The sequence below is a fragment of the Lissotriton helveticus genome, chromosome 2_1, assembly GCF_964261635.1.
Source record: "Lissotriton helveticus chromosome 2_1, aLisHel1.1, whole genome shotgun sequence".
In the NCBI taxonomy this organism is placed as follows: domain Eukaryota; kingdom Metazoa; phylum Chordata; class Amphibia; order Caudata; family Salamandridae; genus Lissotriton; species Lissotriton helveticus.
In genome coordinates this window covers 806958465-806982403 of record NC_136059.1, presented here as the reverse complement: position 1 = coordinate 806982403, position 23939 = coordinate 806958465, and positions in this window count along the sequence as shown.

Genomic DNA, 23939 nt, shown 5'->3' with positions numbered 1-23939 from the left:
ACGGCGAGAACTCCCACGCCTGCTCTGCTGGCCTGTCACAGTGGCTGGCCGCTGTGTTGCCGCTGTCGCAGGCCCAGATGTCGTGGCACCAGCTGCAGGTGGTGTCACAGCAGGCGTTGCTGGTGCGGCAGGGACTGGAGGCACATTAGTGGGGTGCCTGGCTCTGGCTGCGGGTGGAACGGCAGATGCAGAGGCCACAACGGTGGGGGGCCTGGCTTTGGCTGCGGGTGGGACGGCAGATGCAGAGGCCACAACGGTGGGGGGCCTGGCTTTGGCTGCGGGTGGGACGGCAGATGCAGAGGCCACAACGGTGGGGGGCCTGGCTTTGGCTGCGGCTGGAACGGCAGATGCAGGGGCCACAACGGTGGGGGGCCTGGCTGCTGGTGTTGTTGCAGCGGCAGGGGCTGGTGCCTGGGTTTCCGGTTGTGAATCCTCCTCCTGGGCCTCCTCATCTATCTGCAGCCTCTCGCTGTCACTGCTTTCTGCGCCACCTGTGAGGGTAAGTGGATACTCTTTAGTTGCATGTGACTGCCAGACGTGCTGATGTTACATGCATGCTGGGTGACATTCCCTGGATGGCTGTGGATTTGCGTACTTTGGGACCTGTCTGGCTGCATTGTGGTACTACTACATTGTGGACATACTACATCTCCCACAATGCTTCAGGGCATTTCCTGATGCGCAACAAAGGCATGACTAAGGGCCATTATGTGAGCCTATTTGGTCAGGGACGGTCATAGGGGACAGGGTCGCAGTCGCATGCCACTTACCTTGGGTGTCTTGGGTGGGGCGGGAGGAGTCCAGAGGTGTGACGCCAACGCACGCCTCCCTCTCAAGGGTGTTCTCGACCTGGTCCTCCAAGGGTGTGTTGGGAGGGACTGTAGGTCCGCCACCTCCAGTGCCCGATGCCTCTCCAAGGCGCTCCGCCACCCTCTCCTTGGCACGACCTCGGAGGTCATACCATCGCTTCTTGAGCTCCTCCAATGACCTATCGGCCACACCCACGGAGTTCACGCTGGAGGCTATTCCCAGCCAGATCCTCCGTTTGTCTTGCTCTGGGACCTTCCTGGAGTTGATCCCGAAGAGTCTGTCGTGGTTGGCCACCACCCCTTCTATCAGGTTCTCGAGCTCCTGCTCTGAGAACTTCAGTTTCCTCTTACGCCCTGCGCTGTTGCTGGGGCCAGGAACAGGTTCCTCAGACATGGCAGCAGTTAGGTTGTAAAGTCGCTATCACTAGTTTAGCTGCTGCTTTCCGACTTGCTCCCTCGAGGTTTGCCTCACTGTGGTGTTTGGGGGTGGGAACTGCCTGCTTCCTGGTTGTGATGTCATCACTGTGCTCGAAAAGCGACTTCCCGTTTTCCCGATCGCGCGAGATTGCGACTCGCATTCCCGATCGCACGAGATTGCGACTCGCATTCCCGACGCAGGTAGCCGGAAATAGCGATTATTCTGCGATTATAGTTAGTCGCTAACGGATTTAGCGGCCGCGTGCGAGTCGCTATTTTTTCCCCGTAATGTACATGAATTCTGATTTGCGAGTTCTCAATAGCGATTCGCATTTTATCGCTATTTGAGACTCGCAAATGCCGTTTTTCATGAATCAGGCTGTAACAGCCTGATTCATGAAAAACGGCATTTGCGAGTAACAGCCTGATTCATGAAAAACGGCATTTGCGAGTCTCAAATAGCGATAAAATGCGAATCGCTATTGAGAACTCGCAAATCAGAATTCATGTACATTACGGGGAAAAAATAGCGACTCGCACGCGGCCGCTAAATCCGTTAGCGACTAACTATAATCGCAGAATAATCGCTATTTCCGGCTACCTGCGTCGGGAATGCGAGTCGCAATCTCGTGCGATCGGGAATGCGAGTCGCAATCTCGCGCAATCTGTTACAGCCTGATTCATGAAAAACGGCATTTGCGAGTCTCAAATAGCGATAAAATGCGAATCGCTATTGAGAACTCGCAAATCAGAATTCATGTACATTACGGGGAAAAAATAGCGACTCGCACGCGGCCGCTAAATCCGTTAGCGACTAACTATAATCGCAGAATAATCGCTATTTCCGGCTACCTGCGTCGGGAATGCGAGTCGCAGGGCGTAAGAGGAAACTGAAGTTCTCAGAGCAGGAGCTCGAGAACCTGATAGAAGGGGTGGTGGCCAACCACGACAGACTCTTCGGGATCAACTCCAGGAAGGTCCCAGAGCAAGACAAACGGAGGATCTGGCTGGGAATAGCCTCCAGCGTGAACTCCGTGGGTGTGGCCGATAGGTCATTGGAGGAGCTCAAGAAGCGATGGTATGACCTCTGAGGTCGTGCCAAGGAGAGGGTGGCGGAGCGCCTTGGAGAGGCATCGGGCACTGGAGGTGGCGGACCTACAGTCCCTCCCAACACACCCTTGGAGGACCAGGTCGAGAACACCCTTGAGAGGGAGGCGTGCGTTGGCGTCACACCTCTGGACTCCTCCCGCCCCACCCAAGACACCCAAGGTAAGTGGCATGCGACTGCGACCCTGTCCCCTATGACCGTCCCTGACCAAATAGGCTCACATAATGGCCCTTAGTCATGCCTTTGTTGCGCATCAGGAAATGCCCTGAAGCATTGTGGGAGATGTAGTATGTCCACAATGTAGTAGTACCACAATGCAGCCAGACAGGTTCCAAAGTACGCAAATCCACAGCCATCCAGGGAATGTCACCCAGCATGCATGTAACATCAGCACGTCTGGCAGTCACATGCAACTAATGAGTATCCACTTACCCTCACAGGTGGCGCAGAAAGCAGTGACAGCGAGATAGATGAGGAGGCCCAGGAGGAGGATTCACAACCGGAAACCCAGGCACCAGCCCCTGCCGCTGCAACAACACCAGCAGCCAATCTGCCACACTTGTTCCGCCACTTAGGCGCAGCACCAGGGCAACGCCTGGTACAGGTGCCCCGGAAGAGGATGAGCCTCAGAGGCGCCTGGGCATAACGCGCAGGAGGCGCACTTGACTCTGTCAGAAAAACACTGGCACAGGCTGACTATAAGCCTGCCATGTACTTTCACAATGCAGTATGAAGGAATACTGTTAGTTGTAAATAGTTGTAGTGATTACCTTTTTCTTGTGAATGAAACAAATATATTTATTTTGCAGCACACATTAGCCTTGTGTAATCATTACATTTTGCATGCAATTGTGATATGTGGGGTGGGGGAAGAGGGTGGGCTAGAAATTGTTCTGTGTGATGTGGTTGCGACGTCTGTGCCCTTCAGCTGGGTTCTCCCCGCGTGCATGGTGCGCATGTGCTGGTGGCCGGTCGTCCCCTTCTGATTCACTGCCTGAGATCTCAACAGGTATCCGGCGCTTGGTTGCAATGTTATGAAGCATTGCACAGACAGCCACAATGCGGCAGCACACTGCAGGACTGTAATACATGGCCCCACCTGTCTTGTGCAGTATACGGAACCTGCTCTTGAGCAGGCCAAATGTCCTTTCTATACAGTTCCTTGTCCGGATGTGCGCAACATTGTAGCGCCGTTGCTGAGGTGTGGCAGGGTTGAGGTAAGGGGTCAGGAGGTATTCCCGTAGGGCGTAGCCACTGTCACCTGAATGAGAGGAGCAGATGTTGATTCCCTGTGCAGCGCAGTGACTTCATTGCAATGTGACATTGTCGGCAAAGTGTACTTACCAAGTAGGTGTCCTTCCCCAAACTCTCCCCTGAGCAGTCGTGTGTGGAGTCCGCTGTGCCTGAAGATAAAGGAGTCATGGGTACTCCCTGGGTACTGGGCGACAATGTCAGTGATGATGGTCTTGGCATTGCAGACCATCTGTATGTTGAGGGAGTGGTAGGACTTCCTGTTGCGGTACATATACTCCATGGCAGCTGGTGGGCAGATGGCGACGTGGGTACAGTCTATGGAGCCGAGGACATGGGGAAAATGGGCTACATTGTAAAATTGAAGTTTTGTCAGGTCCAATTCCTGTTGGCTCGTGGGAAATGTGATGTGGCGGTGGAGCTGGGTGAGCATGGCGTCAACGAAAGTGTGGAGGCAGCGTGACATGATGGGCTGGGATATCCCCCCAGCAGCCGCTACTATGCCCTGGAAACTGCCGGAGGCCAGGAGGTGCAGGCTGCACAATACCTGCACATGTGTAGGCACCGAATTGTTTCGCCTTGTTGGGTGCTGCATGAGGGGGTCAAGTTCATGTATCAGCCAGATGATCATTTCCCCATTCAGCCTGTATTTGGCATATATCTGTTCTCTGGTTTGGCCCAGCAAGGTGACCCGCTGCCGGGAAATCCTTTCCTGCCTCATGCGTCTCCTCCGTGCTGCTCGCTGTAGCCTTCGCCGCCTCACCACCATGTACATTCCTGGCATTGTGGAACACCTAATGCTGCTGCTGAATGTCCTTATGTGTGATTGGTCAGGCCTGGACCTGTTGGTGATTGGCCAACTGTTTTTCAAATTTTACTTAATCATGGCTTTTATGGTTACCACCTGCTTTGAGTTGTCCTTAATTTGCGCCGCGCAAAAGTGCGATTTAGGGGTTTTTCGCTATTGTATATTTTTCATGAATGCCGATAGAGAATAAATTGCGTTTCGATATTCATTTCGTAGATCCCGTGGTTGGTCGCTATTTCCGTATCGCTAATGCTCGACTACCGGGATTCTGCGACTATTATAGCGTAATCGCTATTATAATCGCTATTCTGTGTTTGCGAATTCGCTATTTTGTTCTTGAATGCCAATTCCGTATTTTGCACCCGCAATTGCATTTTCGCAGCCATTGCGGGCGCTATTTCGCTTCATGAATCAGGCTGTATGAGTATAAGTAGACAAATCGTGTGCCGACCATGTATTATCTTTATGTACTTTCTCTTCTTCATTTTCCTGTCCTTCATGCTTTCAGCGTTCATTTTTGTCACCGTCATGCCTCACCTGGTCTTTCCTAGTTGCTGCCTGTGATTGGTGGTTGCTTCACCAGACAGTGATTACAGCAGTCCTATTGACACGCTCTGGTCCGCTGTACCGGCACCGGTCAGATATATCCACCGGCAAATATCACAGCCCTGCAGCGAACGTCAGACCAGGTGAGGTAGAGGGTAGAGACTTTTCGTCTTTTAAGTCCTTTTTTCGGGTCGAAGGTTGTACCTGGAGGATCCAGCATTGTTGGATCAGGAAACAAAGGCTCCGGCTGTTGAGTGTCTCGTAGCCTCAAACGCGGAGGAACAGCAGCTTGCAGGATGTCGTCGTCCTCTCACACGGATGAAGCCCAGGCAACATTAGCGTCACTGAAGGGTACAAGGTGTGGGACTTGTTCACATTCGTTGTCTCCCAGGCCCTCCTTGACCCACTGGTCGTATGGCAGTGTCAGAGGCACTCGTTTGCAGTGCGTTGTGTGTACCCAGTTCTTTCTTCCTGCCACTTTCACTGCAGATCTAGTAGCCAACAACACTTGTTGAGGCACTTTCTACCTCGGCTCCAGGTTCTTGGTCCTCTGGAAGTTGCGGATGCAGACCCAATCACCTGGCTGGATGGTGTGGCCAGGGCCCTCAGGTTTGGGTGGCAGGATGTATTGTACCTAATGATGAATAAGACGCAGGTTAGAGGTTAATTCATGTAAATAATCAATCAACAATGGGTATTCAATATCAGAACATTTCTTTGGGCGGGGCACTCCACAAACATTTGCTGGTCGACCAAATACTTTTTCATAAGGAGATAGTCCGATGCGGGAATGTGCCGTGGCTCTAGTGGATAAAAGGGCAAGAGGCAGGGCGTCCGGCCAAGATAGTCCTGTGTCAGCCTGTATTTTAGCCATTTTTATTTTCAATGTCCCAGTGTGGCGCTCAACCAAACCCGTTGACTGGGGGTGATTGGCAGCATGGAATTTCTGTTTGATCTCCATCCCTACACACACTTTCTTCATTATTTCCCCTTTAAAGTGGCTTCCGTTGTCGCTCCAGATAATTCCGGCCATTCCGAATCTGGGAAAAAATTCCTTCAACAAGATCTTAGCAGTGCTGATAGCAGTGTTGTCCTTAAGAGGGTATGCCTCAATCCATTTACTAAAGGCACACACAACCACCAGGACATATCGGAGGTTGTTGAATCTTTCCATCTGAATATAATCTATTTGGAGCACCTCGAAGGGGCAAGATGGGGGCGCAAAATTCCCAGCAGGTGTTGGTGTGCCCTTACCTTGGTTGAGCATTAAACAAATAATGCAATTCCTGACTAGTCTCTCAGCATATTTTGGGATATGCTTGTTTTGCCATACAGGAACTAGCAATTTGCAAATACCTTTTGCACTATGAGCTGGGCCATGAGCCATAGTGACCACTGGCAAAACATAGGCATCGGGTAACAACCACCGCTGTTGTTCAGACAGATCCGTCCAACAGCCATTCTCATCTAATAGGCCTGTTTGCTCTTCCCAGAGAGCCTTTTCCTCACTAGTTGCCTCCGCCTGTATTTCCTTCACATTTTCAACAGTGTCCTCATGCATCCCTCCCTCCGGTACCCAATTTGAGGGGCCAGCTACATACATACAGGAGTAGGCATCTTTGGCTGTTTCCTTCGCAGTCCGGTCAGAAAATGTATTACCTCTTCGTATGTCATCTGTTACTTTCTTGTGGGCACTACATTTAACCACAGCTATCTTTGAAGGGAAAGTCAATGCTTCCAACAGCCTGCTGACCAGTTGACCATGTTGTATCTTAGTACCATGAGAGGTTAAAAATCCCCTCTCAGCCCATAGTCGCCCAAAATTATGGGCCACTCCGAAAGCATACTCGCTGTCGGTGTAGATGTTGACGGCCATCCCCACACTCAATTCACATGCTCTTATCAGCGCTGCTAACTCAGTGGCCTGTGCTGATTGGTAAGGTACCCTCTCACTCTCCCCCACTGTCTGTAACGTGGTGATAGCATAGGTGGTAGTTGTGCTACCATCAGGAAGTTTAAAACAAGAACCATCCACATACAGGGTACCATCAGGATCAGTAAGGGGTGTGTCAGTCAAGTCCACACGGCCTTTAGTCTCTTCCTCCGTCCGGAGGACACAATCATGTGGATCAGAACAAGTGTCACCATCAACAAAGGGTAACAATGTGGCTGGATTCAGTGTAGTGCAGTGGCGGATGGTGATATGACTGGCTAAGAGAGTCAACTCATATCCGGACAAACGTGCACTAGTAAGGTGTTGAGTTTTTGTCCTATTCAATAAAGTATCGACTGCGTGAGGAACCAAAACTGTATGTGCAGTATAAAGAACCAGACCAGCAGATTGGCGAATGGATATGGCAGCTGCGGCTGCTGCTCTCAAGCAACTGGGCAACACGCGTGCCACGGGATCTAAAACTGCAGAAAAATATGCACAGGGACTTTGTCTGTTACCAAAACGCTGTGTTAATACTGACAATGCGCAATCATCATGCTCATGTACGAAAAGAGTAAAGGGCTTCTGATAACTTGGGGTGCCTAGCACCGGGGCTGAACACAAGGCATTTTTTAATTCTTCAAATTTCTTTTATTTATTTATTTTGAGAATTTATAGAGCGCAACCGTCACCGTTGCAGGCATCCTGGCGCTAACAGAAACCAAAGAGGGGTAAAGATCAGACAACGTAGGAAGGCTAGCAAGGAAAGAGCCAGGTTTTTACCTTTTTTCTGAACTGCAAGAGTTCATTTGTGGACCTAAGCTCGATGGGGAGGGAGTTCCAGAGTCTGGCGACAGTCACCTCGAAGGATCTACCTCCAGCTCTGACCTTCCTAAATCTAGGAATGACTACCAGTCTAGCATCAGATGAACGAAGTTGTCTGGTAGGAGTATACCAAACAAACTTGGATTGTAAAGGGGCTGGACCGCATCCATGAAGAGCCTTAAAAACAATACAGAGGGCTTTAAATTGGATTCTTTGTCTAAGAGGAAGCCAGTGTAGCTTTGCCAAGGCCAATGGTCCATGAGATCTTCTAGGCAACCCCAAGGCCAGTTTCGCGGCCGCGGATTGAACCCTTTGAAGCCTGTCCAGTAGATATTCAGGGGCCCCGAGCAGGAGGGCATTACAGTAATCCAGCCTGCTCAGGATAGTACATCTAACCACTTGGGCGCGAGCATAAGTGGGTAAGAGGGGCAGAACCTTCCTAAGTGAGCGAAGGATGGCGAGGCAGCAAGCCGATGTTTTCTGCACATGAGTGTCCATGCTGAGCCCCTGGTTTAACATGACCCCTAGGTTGCGGACAGATTCCGCAGGCCGTACGTTGGAGCCTGTTTCTGGGGGCCAGAAGTTGTTAGGGAATGGGCGAGGGATCCTCGTTCCAGCGCTAAAAAGCACTTCGGTTTTCCCGACATTGAACTGAAGTGAGTTAGTCTTTAACCAACTTGACGTGTTCCGTAGACAGTTGTGAAAGACCTCCACGGAGACAGAATCCTCTCCTTCCAAGGAGAGGATCATCTGCGTGTCATCGGCATAATTAACAGTTCTAATACCGAATCCTTTAATAAGCCTAATTAGCGGCCTGAGGTACACATTAAAAAGAATTGAGCTGATAGCAGAGCCCTGAGGAACTCCGTGCAGCACCGGGGAAAGGCATGATTGGAAAGGAGGCATAGAAACTGCCTGCTGCCTATTAGTCAGAAAAGAGTGGAACCATTGCAGTGCCGAGTCTCTCACTCCAACCTCAGACAACCGCCTCAGTAGGATCTTATGGTTTACCGTGTCAAAGGCGGCAGACATATCGAGCAGGATCAGAAATGAAGCCTGTCTTCTGTCTGCACGCCTATGCAGTTCGTCCATAGCGGTGATGAGAGCTGTTTTGGTTCCATGAGCAGGCCGAAAGCCAAATTGGTCCTCGTCAAGTAGGAGATGATGTTCCAGGTGGGTGGAGAGAGTGTTACTAACCACCCGCTCAACTATCTTGGCGGGGAACGGCAGCAGTGAAATGGGCCGATAGTTTTTGGAGCAGTCGGGATCCAAGGAAGGTTTTTTTAACAAGGGGGAGACTAACGCCCGTTTCCAGTGAGCAGGGACAGTGCCAGTCACCAGGGATTGATTGCAGATGAGATGGAGTGTGGGAAAGAACTCATCTTCAAATTCCTTCCAAATTTTGGGGGGCACCGGGTCGAGGGGAGAGCCGGACACAATCCCTCTAGCTAGCTTGGTAAAGAAATCAAATGTAAGTGGCAGAAACCTGCACAGAGACAGCAGGGCCTAAGGAATAAGGTAGTGTACTGGCTCACCAAAAATAGACCTCTGCCCTCCAATTTAGACGGGACTATATTAAGTGTCCGAAGGGTGGGCTGGTTAGGACCTCTCGTAAAAAACACTGCGGGCGACTTGGTACTTGTAAAGTTTGGCGCCAGAAATGTCACTGTGCAGGTTTCTGCCACTTACATTTGATTTCTTTACCAAGCTAGCTAGAGGGATTGTGTCCGGCTCTCCCCTCGACCCGGTGCCCCCCAAAATTTGGAATGAATTTGAAGATGAGTTCTTTCCCACACTCCATCTCATCTGGAATCAATCCCTGGTGACTGGCACTGTCCCTGCTCACTGGAAACTGGCGTTAGTCTCCCACTTGTTAAAAAAACCTTCCTTGGATCCCGACTGCTCCAAAAACTATCGGCCCATTTCACTGCTGCCGTTCCCCGCCAAGATAGTTGAGCGGGTGGTTAGTAACACTCTCTCCACCCACCTGGAACATCATCTCCTACTTGACGAGGACCAATTTGGCTTTCGGCCTGCTCATGGAACCGAAACAGCTCTCATCACCGCTATGGACGAACTGCAAAGGCGTGCAGACAGAAGACAGGCTTCATTTCTGATCCTGCTCGATATGTCTGCCGCCTTTGACACGGTAAACCATAAGATCCTACTGAGGCGGTTGTCTGAGGTTGGAGTGAGAGACTCGGCACTGCAATGGTTCCACTCTTTTCTGACTAATAGGCAGCAGGCAGTTTCTATGCCTCCTTTCCAATCATGCCTTTCCCCTGTGCTGCACGGAGTTCCTCAGGGCTCTGCTATCAGCCCAATTCTTTTTAATGTGTACCTCAGGCCGCTAATTAGGCTTATTAAAGGATTCGGTATTAGAACTGTTAATTATGCCGATGACACGCAGATGATCCTCTCCTTGGAAGGAGAGGATTCTGTCTCCGTGGAGGTCTTTCACAACTGTCTACGGAACACGTCAAGTTAGTTAAAGACTAACTCACTTCAGTTCAATGTCGGGAAAACCGAAGTGCTTTTTAGCGCTGGAACGAGGATCCCTCGCCCATTCCCTAACAACTTCTGGCCCCCAGAAACAGGCTCCAACGTACGGCCTGCGGAATCTGTCCGCAACCTAGGGGTCATGTTAAACCAGGGGCTCAGCATGGACACTCATGTGCAGAAAACATCGGCTTGCTGCCTCGCCATCCTTCGCTCACTTAGGAAGGTTCTGCCCCTCTTACCCACTTATGCTCGCGCCCAAGTGGTTAGATGTACTATCCTGAGCAGGCTGGATTACTGTAATGCCCTCCTGCTCGGGGCCCCTGAATATCTACTGGACAGGCTTCAAAGGGTTCAATCCGCGGCCACGAAACTGGCCTTGGGGTTGCCTAGAAGATCTCATGGACCATTGGCCTTGGCAAAGCTACACTGGCTTCCTCTAAGACAAAGAATCCAATTTAAAGCCCTCTGTATTGTTTTTAAGGCTCTTCATGGATGCGGTCCAGCCCCTTTACAATCCAAGTTTGTTTGGTATACTCCTACCAGACAACTTCGTTCATCTGATGCTAGACTGGTAGTCATTCCTAGATTTAGGAAGGTCAGAGCTGGAGGTAGATCCTTCGAGGTGACTGTCGCCAGACTCTGGAACTCCCTCCCCATCGAGCTTAGGTCCACAAATGAACTCTTGCAGTTCAGAAAAAAGGTAAAAACCTGGCTCTTTCCTTGCTAGCCTTCCTACGTTGTCTGATCTTTACCCCTCTTTGGTTTCTGTTAGCGCCAGGATGCCTGCAACGGTGACGGTTGCGCTCTATAAATTCTCAAAATAAATAAATAAAAGAAATTTGAAGAATTAAAAAATGCCTTGTGTTCAGCCCCGGTGCTAGGCACCCCAAGTTATCAGAAGCCCTTTACTCTTTTCGTACATGAGCATGATGATTGCGCATTGTCAGTATTAACACAGCGTTTTGGTAACAGACAAAGTCCCTGTGCATATTTTTCTGCAGTTTTAGATCCCGTGGCACGCGTGTTGCCCAGTTGCTTGAGAGCAGCAGCCGCAGCTGCCATATCCATTCGCCAATCTGCTGGTCTGGTTCTTGATACTGCACATACAGTTTTGGTTCCTCACGCAGTCGATACTTTATTGAATAGGACAAAAACTCAACACCTTACTAGTGCACGTTTGTCCGGATATGAGTTGACTCTCTTAGCCAGTCATATCACCATCCGCCACTGCACTACACTGAATCCAGCCACATTGTTACCCTTTGTTGATGGTGACACTTGTCCTGATCCACATGATTGTGTCCTCCGGACGGAGGAAGAGACTAAAGGCCGTGTGGACTTGACTGACACACCCCTTACTGATCCTGATGGTACCCTGTATGTGGATGGTTCTTGTTTTAAACTTCCTGATGGTAGCACAACTACCACCTATGCTATCACCACGTTACAGACAGTGGGGGAGAGTGAGAGGGTACCTTACCAATCAGCACAGGCCACTGAGTTAGCAGCGCTGATAAGAGCATGTGAATTGAGTGTGGGGATGGCCGTCAACATCTACACCAACAGCGAGTATGCTTTCGGAGTGACCCATAATTTTGGGCGACTATGGGCTGAGAGGGGATTTTTAGAATTTGTTGGGTTTAGATCTATTAAAAAGATTACATGCCACCATATACTGTTCTCCTGATGGTGTGTAAATCACCATGGGCCCCACTACCACACACCCAGTATATTTAGCCTCCTCAGATCCCATTCCCCAGGAACTTCAAAATGTCCCTCCTACCCTTTGGGCCCAAGGTGATACTGATGACGGCCTTGTGTTCTTAGCCCCCTTTTCTGTTACCCTGAAGGAAAATGCTCGCCCTCCCCAACTTCCCCAATACAAAATACCCAAGGAAGGGGAAAGGGCATTACTCCAGATCATTTCTGAACTTATTGACAAGGGCATGGGCAAGGGGGTGCCGCAGCGCCGAGGTTAGGAAGTGGGCTGTTTGCTGCAAGAGGGAGCATTTCTGCTGGCTCTCCCTCCTCCCTGTTATCCGGCACGGATCGTGTGTCTTCTTTTCCCAAGGGGCCTGGGACGCTGCGCAAGGTTCACGCGCATCTATTGTTACACGGACTACACCTCCCAGGAGTCACCCTGAGCCCACACCTGCAGCAGGGCTCAGGCACCGCCCCCCCTACGACGTTTTAAGTTTGACCTTTGGGCCAGGGAGTGCGCGGAAGAGTGCGCGGGAGAAGCCCGGGACAAGGGTGGGGCCATCTGCGGCCATCAAAGGCCAGAGGAGGCCGGGTCGGGTCACCCCCCTTAGTTCTGATGCCAATACTCCAGGAACATTGATCAAAGGTACTGTTCCCCATTGACTACTTCCGGTCCTTCTAATAGGCCCCTTCCAAGGTTCACGTTATTGCCGTAGTACAACACTTCGTTATTGGTGATAGCCGCTACACTATGACTTGCAAAGCGGACCTAAGAAACCTCTCCTCCCAGGGTGACCTGCATAGGGGAACAATGGATTTGTACTTTAAGCGTGTTATACTGCCCATTGCAAGTGATCTAGATAGAATAGAACGATCCCCAGTTCTAGACAGCTCTTTTGCTCTGGGTTCTCCGCCTCAGATTGCTAACATAGCCCCGGCAATATCATTAATGGAGGAACTTAATCAATTGTGCAAATCCTCTTACGTCCCCTTGGTTCCAGAAAAAGCTCCAATTTCCCTAATATCTACGCCTAAACATGGGTCTAGCTGCTCTTCCCAATCAACTCCCATTCCACAGGTAACGCCCCACATAATACAACCAACAGCAAACTCTCTATCGGTAATCCCCAACCAGGTGCACTCCGCTAAAAGGAAGAGAGATGAGGCTAAACATACGGGCAGTCAGGCCAAATTACAAAAAACATATCGTAATCCACCTTTACACAATACTCTTAGTACTGCGACTCCGAAAACACCCACACAGGCCTCCCTATTGTTGGAGCTCGAAACCATGATGAAGTCAATCATAACACCGTCAACAAGTACTATTTTATTTATTCCGTGAAAATCAATGACAAAACGATAAACAGGGGGCTTGGAAGGGTCGGTGCATTTGAGGACAGGCAAAATTTTGCTATTACACATATTGCCTCTTGTCTCTTTAACCACGCCCTTGTCGATTCGATTAGCTTTATTCGATTTTAGTAAAAAAATAATCATAAAAGCAACAACAATACATAAAAATACACCAATACATTAATAAATTTCATTTCATAAAAAGAATTTAGATGAATTTAAAAATAGATTAAATCAATAGAATGAATCGGCTAATCAGTATACAAAATGGAGCGTGAACAAGTTGATAAAGCAGAAGAAAGGTGGCCACTCAATACAAGACCAAATCTTGCAGTCTGGTAATTACTCTATGTTGTCTAACATTATGACGGCACATATAGTGTTCTGGGGTAAAATTCACTTAAAGTCCAAACTGATATGGGACCATCCGCTATTTGTGGCTGCCAGGATTGCAGGTATGGTACGACATCTTTATTTCTAAACTTTACAAGTACCAAGTCGCCCGCAGTGTTTTTTACGAGAGGTCCTAACCAGCCCACCCTTCGGACACTTAATATTGTCCCGTCTAAATTGGAGGGCAGAGGTCTATTTTTGGTGAGCCAGTGCACTACCATATTCCTTAGGTCCTGCTGTCTCTCAAGTTTTCCCCTTGGGAGTTCAGGTATTCCTGAGAGGACACACACAATGGGAGCTGCCTCTGGTGGCAGATGTAGGTGGTTAGTTTTGTGAGGTAATGTGTCATGACTAGACACTAATCTTTTATGAGATGACTTGTCTTTATTCTGCCCAGCCCTAAGGTAAAAAGATTGTGGTGGCATAGCGGCTTTTGGGATATTGACAGATTTCATATGTGGGGCAGCTGGTTGTATACTGGAAATCTTACTTTGTGTGGTGGAGATTGACGTATCTATAGGGGCTAGATTCTGTGATTGTACGAGTCCTCCCATAGTTTTAGTAACTATTGACTTAACTTTTATAGCTTCCTCGACTCCCCTGAGCCTGTCCTCTAGGCTAGTCATTTTATCAATCAGCGGAGTTATGATTGACTTCATCATGGTTTGGAGCTCCAACAATAGGGAGGCCTGTGTGGGTGTTTTCGGAGTCGCAGTACTAAGAGTATTGTGTAAAGGTGGATTACGATATGTTTTTTGTAATTTGGCCTGACTGCCCGTATGTTTAGCCTCATCTCTCTTCCTTTTAGCGGAGTGCACCTGGTTGGGGATTACCGATAGAGAGTTTGCTGTTGGTTGTATTATGTGGGGCGTTACCTGTGGAATGGGAGTTGATTGGGAAAAGCAGCTAGACCCATGTTTAGGCGTAGATATTAGGGAAATTGGAGCTTTTTCTAGAACCAAGGGGACGTAAGAGGATTTGCACAATTGATTAAGTTCCTCCATTAATGATATTGCCGGGGCTATGTTAGCAATCTGAGGCGGAGAACCCAGAGCAAAAGAGCTGTCTAGAACTGGGGATCGTTCTATTCTATCTAGATCACTTGCAATGGGCAGTATAACACGCTTAAAGTACAAATCCATTGTTCCCCTATGCAGGTCACCCAGGGAGGAGAGGTTTCTTAGGTCCGCTTTGCAAGTCATAGTGTAGCGGCTATCACCAATAACGAAGTGTTGTACTACGGCAATAACGTGAACCGTGGAAGGGGCCTTTTAGAAGGACCGGAAGTAGTCAATGGGGAACAGTACCTTTGATCAATGTTCCTGGAGTATTGGCATCAGAACTAAGGGGGGTGACCCGACCCGGCCTCCTCTGGCCTTTGATGGCCGCAGATGGCCCCACCCTTGTCCCGGGCTTCTCCCGCGCGCTCTTCCGCGCACTCCCTGGCCCAAAGGTCAAACTTAAAACGTCGTAGGGGGGGGGGGGGCGGTGCCTGAGCCCTGCTGCAGGTGTGGGCTCAGGGTGACTCCTGGGAGGTGTAGTCCGTGTAACAATAGATGCGCGTGAACCTTGCGCAGCGTCCCAGGCCCCTTGGGAAAAGAAGACACACGATCCGTGCCGGATAACAGAGAGGAGGGAGAGCCAGCAGAAATGCTCCCTCTTGCAGCAAACAGCCCACTTCCTAACCTCGGCGCTGCGGCACCCCCTTGCCCACGCCCTTGTCAATAAGTTCAGAAATGATCTGGAGTAATGCCCTTTCCCCTTCCTTGGGTATTTTGTATTGGGGAAGTTGGGGAGGGCGAGCATTTTCCTTCAGGGTAACAGAAAAGGGGGCTAAGGACAAAAGGCCGTCATCAGTATCACCTTGGGCCCAAAGGGTAGGAGGGACATTTTGAAGTTCCTGGGGAATGGGATCTGAGGAGGCTAAATATACTGGGTGTGTGGTAGTGGGGCCCATGGTGATTTACACACCATCAGGAGAACAGTATATGGTGGCATGTAATCTTTTTAATAGATCTAAACCCAACAAATTTTCGCCACATGTGGAAGTCAAAACCAAAGAGGAACCAACCGTGTAGGGTCCTATCATTAGTTCCAGTGATTGTGAGACGGGGCTAAACACTGGGGTACCAGAAAACCCCACATAAATGTTATTTGCACCAGAAAAGGGGGCCCCAGGGACTTTAGACCTAGCAGTAGAACTTTTGGTTGCACCAGTGTCGACCAAGAATGGTTCCGTAGAGCCCAGTATTGTAATGTGAACATACGGTCCCTTCTGGTCAACAGGAATAGGCACGGGTCGTTTTTCTTGTCCTTGGCAATCCTAATGGGAGAGAAACCCCGTCCCTTCTTCAGGCTCATAATCCTCAGTAAAATAATTATGATCTTCATAATTGGCTGTATCAAATCTATTCTCATGCATGAGGGGTCGCCTGTCCTGTGACTGCGTTGTAGGTCCGCCTCATCCTCTCTGGGGCCGCTGCCCTGTGAAGCGATCAGCAGGAGCAGAGTGGTTTCGGACCAATCAGGGAGACTCATCGCGCCAATGACCTTCTAGGCGACAATAAGCGCATCGATTGGGCCCCAGTGGTGGGCGGGGAGTTATGGGGGCAGGTTTCTGAACAATTTGTTGAAACTTCGGGGCACCCCTGTTTTAAGTCTTGGTCGGGTATGCCTATTGGAGTAATACCTTTGTTTTGAGATCTTTAGTCTTCTTATCTGTTTTGTCTCGATCTTCATTCTCCCTATTTTCATAATACTGGGTCATTGTCAAAATGCCAGACGGGGTGGAAATGGGCCAGGCACTTTCCGACATTTTGAGCTTAGTCCCATATCCTGTCCACTATAGTTGGGGAACGTGCTTTCAAATCGTGTGAAAAAGTCTGAGACACTTTCATCCTTCTTTTGCCTGCAAGCAGCTAATTTGTCCCAATTAATACAGTGAGGTGTTAACATCTTTTTCATGGCAGTGAGTATCTGTGACGGAAGGGCCAAGATCATGGGATCAGGTTTCTCACCGCCAGTTCGAGCTCTGTCGCCTCCTCAAATTGTTTCCAGATATGGCCAAATTCTGCCTGATCATTATGACGTATTCTAGACCATACATCAGTCAGTGCTACCTGTCCCATTAACCTATCGATATCTGCTAAAGTCATCACGCAAGACTGGAGGGTTTGAGTCAATTCCTTGTAATAACCTGCTGGATTTTTACACGGGTCAGGCAATTGGCTTTTAAGTTGTAGGACATCAGACCTTTTCCAAGGGACATGGACCCACATTTGCCTAAAAGCCACCGGTATGTCAGGCTGGTTATCCACGCCAACAACACGGTCCTTCCAAACAGGCTGTACCTCCCTCATTGGAAAACCCTTATTTAGCGTGACACCAGATAAAGAGTCCCTATAGGCTACTAACGTTACCAAATCGCAGAATAGTGCGGGGCCTGAATGTCCACCTTCTCAACCTGATTGCGAAGGTCAGACAGACCTGCGGGTGGTCCTGATTCTACAGAATCTTTCCACATTTGGAACAGTATGTCACACATATCACAAAAAATGTCAATCTGTTGGATGCGTGTCCACTGATTCATGGTCATCCATCTATCCTGAGCGGTGTACATAGTGCCATTTTCCACCCACATACGAGCTTGCTGACCCGTAACGAGTTGTTCCTGTGTATTACCTATCTGTCTGCGCAAAGAACATCGTCTGGGAGTGGGTGGTCTATGCAGAGTTACATAAGGGATATAATCACGGATCACTGACCAAGCATTTGCCAATAGCCCTGCACTGGGTGAAGGTGTCGGATGACTGTTAACAAGAAACGGGTTAGTTGTGACGGGAGTTAGAGGCACATTGGGTTGGATAGGCACGGGACCATTGGAAGGAGCAAAAAGGGAAAGGGAAGGGTAGACCTGCATCGGTACAGTGGCCTGAACAGTCGGGGCATTGGGAACAAGTGGCTGAGGTATCGGATGAACCAGGGCATGGACAGGGGCAACAACTGGAGTGGCATCGAGGGCCATTTGTGCGGGATCAAGGACCGGATACATGGCGGGAGTAAAAGGTGGAGGGGTGTTCAACATGGAGGACATGAGAGGGTCATCCTCCTTGTCCCGGGCCTTTTATTGAATCTTTTTTGTAACGTAACATCCGTCTACCTGCATTCAATGTAATCTATCATGTATTACTATACCCTCTTCTATTTTCTGATCATCATGATTCTGGGCCTTCTGAATCACACTCTTACGCATTACTTTAGCCTCGCTCTTTTTTAGTTTGATTTCCTTCTGCTTGGACTCCTTGCGCCAAAACCGAAAGGAATCAAGCATCGCAGGTCTAGCATTTCTTAGAAACAATTTCTCCTCCAGATGGTCTAACAGCGGAGGTTCAAAACTACCTTGCATTGCCATTGCAACTAGCATTACCCTTTGTATACTTGTGCCAGAGTGAGGATAACACAATCGGGGCAATACCATGTGTAGCATAGACTCCATGATTAGGGGTCCCCAGGGGAGGAATCGGACAAGATTCCTCCAATGCGGAGTCCTGTGCACAATAACAACAGCACCATTTCCGAAACTTACTAAATCAAGGCATCTCTGGATGCGTATCCTGGCTCCAAACATCAAGGGGTACAGTCAAATATTTACAGCATATAAGTGTACTTACCCTTTGGCTTCGGCTTTTGCAAAAGTCGAACAATACCCAAAAGCAAATACAATTCACCAAAGAAGTGGGTCACTCCCACTCTTACCTGACCGTTAATCTTCCCTAACACGGCAAGTGTCACAAAGGTCTCGATCTCCCAAAACTAGGAACCGGAACTGGGGCGTCAGTCGTGGCCGCAGTCGGATAGCCCATAGGAGGGAGGAATCACGCAATCGGAGACCTCGAGCCCACAAGGACAATTTTCAGCCGATGTAGTGGCGCACCTCCCTTGGAATTCAATCACGGACCCCTCACGACCACCAGGCTCGATGACGACCACCGAAGAAGCCCCCCATTGGGCGCCAAATTGTAGAACCGGGTTTTTGGAGATGCCTCCTCACTGGAGGGTCAAAGGCAGCGGTGCAGGGAACACTTGGAATCTACGGGTTCTCCTTCTCAATCTTACGCTACCAAAGAGGCCAGGACAACTTAGCTATGGAGGGAAGTAAGTTATTTTATCAGCTCGATTTAAGGACAGGGTCCCAGAATGGCACTAAGACAATTCTACAGAGACTGCTGCTTCACTCCACAGCGCACACACAACTATAGCACTAGCCACAACCTTTACACAATACAAGTTCCTCATCAGGCAAGTTCCTCATCAGATAAGTTCCTCATCAGCCTTGGGTGGCGCAATCGTGGCCAGGGAGCATCTGCCTCTGGTTGCACATTGTACATCGGGTCTGACTTCCATGCCCAGATGGTGTGGTCACAGAGCATCTGTTTCCGATTGCACAATACACACAGCCTCTGACTTTCGTGCCCAGATGGCGTGGTCATGGGGCACAGTCGTTGGTCGTGGGAGGCTGAATTACCAACAGTGGACAGGATGTGGCTAAGTCTCTGGCGCAACGGGGTGCGGGGTATACAAGCAGCTTCTCAATCGGCTCAACCACAAGGAGGGGGGAGGGTTAAGCAAGCTCCAACAGAGACACAGAAAGCAATTCTTTACCAGGTTGCTGAGAGCATGGCAACACAAAATGGAGTCTCGGTGGTCATTTTAAGTACAGTTCAACAGCCGCAACACCCATTGATTTTGATGCTGCCCCAAGGGTGGCGTAAATATGGGGCAGCGCCAAAATTAAGACCAAAAACACCTGGTCTTAACATGGCGCAATAAGGAGAAATGCTTTATTTCTGCTTGTTTTTGCTGTTTCTATGTGTGCTGCGTTGTGCAGCACACATAAACACAGCAAAACGCTATGCACGATTGTTTATGTGCAGGAAGGTATCCCTTCCTGCACATAAGCAATCAGTTTAAAAATGTTGAGCTGCAACTTCTATGTGTGCTGCACAAAGTAGCACACAAAGAAGTTACAAATCGCCATTTAAGATTCCTTATGTGCAGGAAGGGACAACTTTCTGCACATAAACAATCATTCCCACAATGCAGTTACTCTTGCACTATGGTGCACTATGGTGCAAGGGTGTCTGCGTTGGTGCTAGGCAGCTGTAATTAGCGCCAGTGCAGGCGGAACTGTAATGTTGTAAATACAGTGCAGCCCTGAGTTTCAAATATGGCGGAGTGTGGGAAAAGTTTATCCAAACCTTTGTGAATACCTAAAATGTACTCCTTTGGTGGTGTTCACTAATTTGCATTGCACTTCTGTGTCCACATTTCTGTCACTCTCATGATTACTTCCAAATATGCACACCCATGTGGAAATTACATGTGTGTATTTAGTATATGCTATGCACGCGGTTAGAACATGTAGAATGAACGGAGCTATTTGTAAAATGCGTATATTTTACATAAGTGTAAATTATCATTTTGTTTCTAAGAGTATATATGGATAATGCTTGTGAATTTGCTTCCTGGGGAAGCTTCACTCAGAAGTGTGCCACTTATTCAGCAGTGAAATGAATTTGCATTCTCGTTTTGGCAAAATAATGGGAAGCAGTGAAGCCCAAGCAACATTTTTACTATTTATGTAGGAAAGGAAAACAAAATTACAGACACATTAGGCCTCCAAATCTTACCTGGGGTCACAGTCTGTCGCCAGCGCCTTAGTTCTTTGATAAACCTTAGTACAAACTGCAGCAACGGGCACGATAATAAGCCAAGGCGGTTTTTATGTCTTACTTTAGGATGTGAATATTATTATTTTATGTGAACATTTTTAATCATTCATAAGTCCACTGAATATTAATGACACATAGTCCTATAATTCCAAACTCTTCAGTTTAACTACATCATGTGATCTTGGCGTATTTACAATTCGGATGAATTTGAACAATTTACCAGCTGTTTCTCTCTGCGGGACCACATCTAAAAAAGACACAAACGTGTCCTTATGGTTTCATTTCCTTCTTGTACGCCAGCTATGTTTTCACTTGCCTGAACCCTGCGAGTTGTAGTAATGCTACTTATGAGACTCACTGATTTAGCTTAATACAAAGAACTGGCGTGATTTCGCTCCAATAAGTACAATTTACCCCCAGGTCACATCACTATGTTAAGGCCGTACTTTTAGAGCGCACGGCTACCCCAGGGGGCGCTTTGGCAAAGAGGCCTAAGATCCAAAAACACAAAGGCAGAAACGCTACAGTCACAGTGATTACACGGAAAAGAGCATGGTCTTCAGCTCTTTCCTGAAAGCTAGGAGGCTATTAGCTTTGCGGAGGGAGAGAGGGAGCTCATTCCAAAGGCACGCTGCCATATATTGGAAGGACCGTCCTCCCATCCGAACTCGTTTGACAGTGGGCACCTCCATTTTAGCCAAATCGGCTGACCGCAACATCCTCCGTGGCACATAGAAAGCAGTACGCTTTCTAATGTAGTTAGGACCAACATAGTGAAGGGCTTTGAACGCCAGCGTGAGAATTTTAAACCTGATTCTTTTAGAAATAGGTAGCCAATGCAACCTATTTAAAAGCAGAGAAGCACTGGCTCTCCTTGGCAGGCCAAATATAGCTCTGGCCGCCGAGTTTTGGACAATTTGCAGTCTAGCCAGAAGATACTTGGGCCAACCTGCAAAAAGCGCGTTCGCGTAATCTAACCGTGACCCCACTAGCGCCTGGACTACAGTCTTTCGATATTGCAGTGAAAGCAGTGGAAGAAATTTCCTCAGCATTTTAAGAATGCCGAAGCATTTCCCTGCTAGCCCCATAATATGGGGTCGGAAAGATAGGTCGTCATCAAATACCACTCCAAGATTTTTCACTTGGGAGGATGACCTCTCAGGAGGGAACATGTCCTGGGGCCACCATGACTTCCAGCTCGGATCAGGGGCACAGCCAAAGAAAAGCAACTCAGACTTATCCGAGTTGCATTTCAGGCTGTGCTGCTGAAACCACGCAAAGACTGCACTCAGACAGTCTTTGATCCTGTCGCCGTCAAAGACCTCTCCTTTGCTGCACGTAAACAAGAGCTGGGTGTCATCAGCGTATGAGATGACCCGGGCCCCATAAGCCTCCGCTACCATCGCCAGAGGGGCCATATAGATGTTAAAAATGGTGGGGCTCAGGATGGACCCTTGAGGAACCCCGACCTCTAGCGATGGCATTTCAGCGGAGAACGGTGGAGCCCAGATCACCTGTCGGCGGCCCGATAGGAAGGATTGAAACCAATCCAACACCGTCCCCCGCAGTCCGATCTCCCTGAGTCTTAAAAGGAGACCATCATGAGGGACGGTGTCGAAAGCCGCCGACAAGTCCAGCATGACTAACATTGCCTTTCCCCCTCGATCGAGCGTCTCCCTGATGGCGTCGGTCACCTCCACAAGGGCTGTCTCCGTGCTATAATTAGCACGAAAACCCGATTGAGAATCATGGAGAATGTTGTTATTCTCAATAAAGGTGGTAAGTGTATACTGAACATGCTTCTCAACCACCTTCGCCAGAGCAGGGAGGAGGGAGATCGGTCTGTAGTTAGCCAGCAGCAAAGGATCTAACAGAGGTTTTTTGATCAGCGGCAGAATGAGTGCGTGTTTCCATTCCCTGGGCACAAAGGATCTAACAGAGGTTTTTTGATCAGCGGCAGAATGAGTGCGTGTTTCCTTTCCCTGGGCACCACTCCAGAGCTCAAAGACAAATTGAGCAGGGGGTTCAGCAAGCTGTTTACTGCCGATGCCACCTTGCCCAAACACTTTGCTGGACATGCATCCAGGGGTGAGCCAGATTGAAGCCGAGACAGTAGCTCCAGCGACGTTCCACAGGACATCTGCGGAAAGACCGATAATGTAGGTCTGGGCTCTGCCTCTAAGGATGGTACCGGGCTCCATATACGACCTAAGTCGTCAGCATCAGTGGCAGAATCCACGGGGGGGAAGGAATCTTGAATAGTTTTAATTTTTGTGACAAAAAAGTCAGCCAGCTGCCTAATCCACCCTTCTGTATGAGAGTGTGAGAGGGCACCTGCGGCAGGATCAACAAACTCTTTAACAATTCTGAAAAGTTCCCTACTCATGTTGTCCGCCCGGTCTATTCTATGCTCAAGATATTCCTTTTTGGCATCGGAGATGTGTTTGTGGTACTGTTTTATGGCATCACGGTACTTTAATTTCTCCACTGGGTCGTATTTGCGACGCCAGAGTCTTTCCGCCTTTTTGCAGTCTTGGCGCATTTTCCGTAGTGTGGAGGTAAACCAAGGAGCGGAAACATGGCAGGGGGCTGTTCTAGTTGATTTCCCTGGAGCAAGTTCCTCAAATCTTGTTTGCAGCCATTTCTGAACCAAAGTCAGATCAGCCTCTAAGTTCCCTATAAGTTTACACGGGTGTTGGCAGAGAGCATCCGATAGCATATCTGCTGTCACTAAATGAAACGCTCTGGACTGATGAAACACATCCTTCTGTGTTCTATGGCTAGTCCTAAACTCATATGAGATAGCAAAATTTATTAAAAAATGATCAGACCAAAGGACTGGAAGCGGCAGGGACACCTCGATCGACACCGTAGAAAAGATTAGATCTAACGTGTGGCCTTTGACGTGGGTAGGACTGTCAATAAAAGGGGCAAGCCCCAACAGTGCAGTAATATCCCGCAACTTGGATGCATTAGCATCCAATATCGAGTCCATATGTAAATTTAGATCACCCAACAGCATACAGTGCGCTGATCGCATGCAGGGTACGGAAAGAGCCGCCTGCAGGTCTTCGAAAAAGGAACCAATGGGCCCAGGTGGTCTATAAACGAGAATCCCTGTGCATGTCTGTGAGGCAGAAAGACTAAGTGAAAAGCCTAAAGCTTCACATCCTGCAATGTTCTCCACAGGGAAAGAAGAACACCCCAAGGCCTTATCCACTATTAGGGCCACCCCTCCACCTCTGCCCCCAATTCTATCTTTCCTTAAGATGGTATAATTAGAGGGAAGGGCACAGGCAACATCCGGTTCAGAACCTGCCCCCAACCAAGTCTCAGTTAAAAATAGACATGATATATTGGAATCTGCAAGAAGATTCCAGATGTCCGTAGAGTGGCGGGCCAGGGACCTGGTGTTCAATAGGGCACAGTGATAGTGCTGAATGGGAGATGGGAGAGCAGGAGTTGGCGAGGCCGTTGGGCGCCAACCACACGCAGGACAGCCTTTTCCCAAAAGGCGTCCACCGGGGAAAAGATATTTGCATCCCAAAGGATGAGACCG